The following is a 6,000-nucleotide window of genomic DNA, read 5'->3' on the forward strand; positions in this document are numbered from 1 at the left end:
GGGCTATGACTCGCCTTATTAATACCTAAAGGAAGGGATTGGCTATCTGCTACGTAATACATGAATCATCGAAATTCCACTACTATTTAGAGGATGGGCCATGACTCGCCTAAAGAAAGAGTTTTGTTATTCATACTGGAATGGGCTATAACTCATTTAGGGGTAGGGCCGTGATATCTCGCTTGAAGTGATTGAGTCATTTAAATGAAAGTCCGGTGACTCACTGATCACTCCTTAATCACGTCGACGTCACGCTGGATGACTGACCCCATGAATCATGATGACTCATCCGTGACGTCACGGTGCCAACGTGCCACCAAAGTTTCCCCAAACGATTGCTATATACTACTGTTATCTCCAAATGACATCTCCTGCTTGCTCTATTGTGAAATAATTTCACACACATGGTCCTTCTGTGAAACTCTGCCAAGATTATTTTGATTATTATTTTGATTTGTCAAAAACATGGCCGCCTGAAGGCGTTGTCAGTTATCCCTGTAAGTATATATATAAAGGAAACTTAAGAAACAGCATGCCTAATTAAAAAAAAATACACAAATGTTCCTTCCGTGACCCTTTATTAATATTTTTTTAACTATTCAGATTTGTCAAACAGCATGGCATCCAGGGATGTGTTGTCACTTATCCCCTATATGTACATTGTATAAAGTGAAAACTTAATAAATCAGCACAAAAACAAGCCCAACACTGATACTAATTCAAAATAATTTCATAGATGTTTTTTTCTGCATAACTATCTACCAAAAGTGTTAAAGCAAGCGGTGTCACTCAGGTAGGCGATCCTGGGCCATTATGAACCTCTTGTTGTATTACCGACGTAAGCAGCAACAACTTAGTTGTAAGACTTGATCTGATTTTCGTGTTTGTTTGTTTTTTGTATACAAGGAAAAATCTTTCAAAGCTATGTTTCATTGTGATGACTTTTTTATGATATTCTTGGTTCATTAAGCGGTGCTGTATCTTTGTTTTAACAAACCATTAGGAAAGAACTTTTATTCTATCTTAAATTAAAGTACATAATGCCTAGTTACTTAAATAGTACATGCGTGTCTTCTCATATTTATGTTACCTTAATATTGACAATGTGTCGTCAGCAGATATTTATAGCGCGTTTTAATTAGCCTACACAACAAAATTATGTCAACATGAACTCAGGAATCAAATTAATCGTCTCCCCACATACGCACCCTGCAAAGATATTCTTAAACTGAGGCGTAATGTAGAGCTATATCTGTAGCAGTAGTATATCTAAATGTTGAAGTGCTTTAAACGGAAAAATAAGGAACCGCCCCTGGTAACCACATACAGATATATCGGTAGGATAAGAATTAATCACTAGCTAGTTTATCTAAATTTCGGTGAAATATAATGTCCTGAATATATTTTGTTAAATTATATAAATTTGATTATCGACTTTAATCTTTTACAATCTTTTAATTTTGTGTGTAAAAAATCATGGTTTTGCTCAAAACGACCAATTTTGTTGGGAAATGAAATAGTAGATTTCCTCTGTATAGACCCTCTATGACCCTTAGCGGATCCTAATAGGTCGATATGTACGTTATGGTAACCTCAATATGCTTAGTGCTATGCTGCATTCTGCATAATGACAAGGGAAAATGTGTGTGTTTTAAACTTTGTTAGCCGTCCGTGCGTACGAGTAAGCACATTCAACCCGTTCGTGGGCCACTTCTGTCCATATAATCAGCACATAGACAACATCAACACATGGGGAAGGAGTGTCTAGGTAAACCACAAACTAATACACCGAATAATGCATGCCACATTGCAGCATCACCAAAAGCAATTTAATATCATAAACTAATGAAGTGGTATCCATGTTATTAAAATGAAACAATTAAACATGTATGAACGTCAGAAAGGAACAAATAAACATAAAATGCACAAACGGTCATGTAACAATGAAAAATGGGATGTCAGATGCATGTGAATATGAGAATCACTAACGATATATGTAAATTGCAAGATTGGATGTACGAAATCAGAACGCAATTTTTGTCCTAATTTTGTTCCATACTATATATTTCACAACTTATTCGTCTTGCAAGAGCTTGCTCATAGTAAGAGGATTTTAATGATAGAAATCTTCGTATCTGGTATTTTTCACTTATTTTAGAACTTTTCCCAGCGGGATTTGTGATGTCTAACTTGTTAAAAATAGAGTAAGTGCAAGGTCGGCATGCTCTTTTCGTATATGTAGGCGATATACTATAAAAGATAACAAGCGTCTTTACAGTGGCATAACTGGGGTATAAGAAAAGCAATTTACTCTTTTATATTCTTTATTAACGTTTCACAGAAACAAGTATGTATATGTAAATCAATATCAGTAGCCAAAAGAAAGATATTTTGTCATTTTTTTTATTTCTTCTGAATCTATTGTCGATACTAAAATCCTGGTATCTGACGTCTTGCATACATACTATGTTGACAAATTCTGAAGAAAAAAAAACGAATTATAATAAGAATGATTTTATGATTGAAGATTATGTTAGTCTCACATGTACATGTATACGAACACTAAATGCCCACGGGCAACATGTCGAGCCCGCTGGCTGTCAAAAGGACTAGGACTCGTACACGACACGATGTCTCATTGAGGCCAACATTTATGCCAAATAAAAAATGTTGCAATAAGTTACAATATGAGTTATTTATAGTAACAGTAAAGGGAAATAAATCTTAAAAGTGTATATCTAAATTTTTGTCCACACAAAAATCCTGACCAGTAGAGATATGTCAAAATACACCTCAAAAATGAATGTAACATATATTGTACTACAGAAAAGTGGTCTTGCTTTTTCCCTATGCCCAGTAATAAAGAGTTACAAAATAAGCTATTGGTAGCAGCAAAAAAGTGAAGTAATTCTAGGTTCTCGCGCATGACACTCCGACTCATGATGGTGAACAATTGTGCCAAGTTACACCAAAATCCCTCTTTGCATGAAAAAGAAATAGGAAACAAAGTCATTCTTGTATCTGACATTTAAGTTCTAAGTGTGACCTTGACCTTAGACTTAGGAATCTGGTTCTTGTGTATAACACTCCGTCTCATGGTAGTGAACACTTGTGCCAAGATACATTAAAATCCCTCCATGCATAAGGAAGAAATATCATTCTTGTATTCTTTGACCTCTAAATGTGACCTTGACCTTTGAGATAGGAACCTGGGGTTAGCGCATGACACTCCGTCTTATAATGTTAAACAATTGTGCAAAGTTACATCAAAATCTCTCCATGCATGAACAAGAAATGCTCCGGACAAAGATTACTGAATTTGACCTTTTACCTCGAAGTATGACCTTGACCATTAATATAGGAATCTGGGTTTTTCGCAAGACACTCCGTCTCATGATGGTTACCATTCATACCAAATATAAACAAGCTCCTTGCATGTCAAAGTTATGATCCGGACAAACAATTCCGGACGCACGCACGCACATACACCGAACAGTAATCTGGACGACCTGGTTTTCTCTTCCGCAAGCGTGCTCGACAAAAATGATCAGATTTTTTTCCAAATAAATGATTACTCCTATATGTAACGAATATTTACGAGAGTAAAGTTCAAAAATGTGTATGATATTTAAAAAAAATACACTCAATTAATTCCTCAGTATATCAAAAAGATAGCAAATCGCTTTTCTCAATATGTTGCCGTTAATTTTACTTAGATCATGTCCTCATGCAAATACTCACAATTTACCTATTTTTATGTGCAACTTGTCTTCGACCACGACCCAGTTGCTTTGCACTTAAGTGTCGTTTTGCTAGTTGAAAACCCTGAATCACATGTGACAGTCGCAGTAGACTCATAAGTGGTTGACAAGCTATCATCAAGGATGGCAACACCATTTGAGATTGTAGGCAAATCTGATCCGCAATCTAATCGAGTAAATACATGTAATGTTAAATGTTACCGGAATATTAATGACGTACTGATGCTAGTTTTCTTCATCAAAAGAAAATCAAGTGTTAAATCGAAGGATATGATAAAGAAATATCATTGTTATTTCTTTTAATTTACACAAACATTTTGTTTATCCTGCAGCATGTCAGCATTACTTAATAAATGTCAAGTTTCTACAGTGCAACCAGAAATTTGAATGCCTGGTTGAAGTTTAAACTCAAGCGCATAAATACCGGTACAAGAGGCCATTAGGGCCATATATCGCTCACTTGAGTTAAGTTGCTTGCTTTAACAAATTTGTTTGCTAAAGCTTCAAAAACAGAAACAAAAATAACTTATTGAATAAGTCCAAAATTATTCAAGATAACTGAAATCTTTTACAAAAATTATACAGGTTGTCAAAATCGCCATGCTGTTTAAAAACTAGAAAGTAGGTCAGTAGGTCAGGGTTAAGAATATCAAATCTGGTTATTGAAATCTGTATCGAAAGTTATGCACGTGGTTCATATTTCTATGCTGTACCTTCAAAATCAAGAAAGTAAGTCAGTATGTCAAGATTAAACTTTTCAACATGAGTGACAAGTGATCCATATTTCTATGCTGTATTTTCAGAAATAAAAAAATGTCAGTAGGTCACAATTAAGACTATTCAGTATGAGTTTTGAAATCTGAATCAAATATTATACATGTTGTCCAAACTTTCTTTGCTATATAAGCTACATGTTTCAAACCGATGTTAAAATATCAAGAATGTAGAACAGTAGATCACATTCATGGTCGCTGAAAGTCAGTTTTATGATCGGTGTGCAAAACTGTACATGTCATCCAAATTTCAAAGCTGTATCTTCAAAAGTAGGACAGTAGGTCAAGGTCACAGTCATTTGGGGTCATCGGGTAATTATAATTAGTTAGCCTATGAAATATTATCTGATAATTTGTGAAGTATTTAATCCTATTAAACTAATATTTTTCACCCAGCTGGCTGGTCGGTGGTTCTACCCAGGTGCCTACGCGTGATGCAGTAATACACGAAGGGGCATCAGGGGTTTTCCTCCACCATCAAAGCTGAAAAGACGCCATATTACCTATAATTGTGTCGGTGATACGCTAAACCCAACAAAAAACAAATAAATCATGTAACAAGTGACCCCCGTCGCGGGCCTCCTCACCCAAGGAGCATAAATTGAAAACCTTGTTAGAGATTAACTATACAATGCTATATACCAAATATCAAAGGCAAAGGCCTTGAACTTTCAGAAATGAAGATGTTTTTTAAAAAAATCCTATATAAGTCTTTGTAAAACTTGGGACCCCAGGGCAGGACCCCTTTTCATCCTATATGCATAATTTTAACAATCTTGGTAGAGGACTACTAGAAATTGCAAGCCCGCCCGCTTAGCTCAGCAGGGAGAGCGTTAGTCTACGGATCACGGGGTCGGGAGTTCGATCTCCGGGCGGAGCGTTTGTTCTCCGTGACGATTTGATAAAAAACATTGTGTCTGACATCATTCGTCCTCCACCTCTGGTTATTCATGTGGGAAGTCGGCAGTTACTTACGGAGAACAGGTTTTAACTGGTACAGAATCCAAGAACACTGATTAGGTCAAGTGCCCGTCGTTACAGACATGCAACTGAAACACTGTTGAAAAATGACGTTTAACCCAAAACAAACAAACTAGCAGATGCAACATACCAAATATCAAAAGCCTAGGCCTTGCAGTTTCAGGCAAGAAAAATTATATAGTTTTTTTCCTATATAAGTCTATGCAAAACTTAGGGCAGCCTCGGCGGGGCCTCTTTTCAACTCAGAGGCATAGTTTAAATAATCTTGGTTAAAGACCACTAGGCAACGCAACATACCAAATATCAAAAGGCTAGGCCGTGCAGTTGCAGGCAAGAAAATTTTCAGTGTTTTCCTATATAAGTCTATACAAAACTTGGGACCCCCGGGGCCCACGCCTCTTTTCACTCCAGGGTTCTTTGAACAATCTTGGTAGAAGATCACAAGGCAATGCTACATACCAAATATCAAAGGCCTAGGTCTTGTG

The sequence above is a fragment of the Mercenaria mercenaria genome, chromosome 13 (genome assembly GCF_021730395.1).
Source record: "Mercenaria mercenaria strain notata chromosome 13, MADL_Memer_1, whole genome shotgun sequence".
Taxonomy (NCBI): domain Eukaryota; kingdom Metazoa; phylum Mollusca; class Bivalvia; order Venerida; family Veneridae; genus Mercenaria; species Mercenaria mercenaria.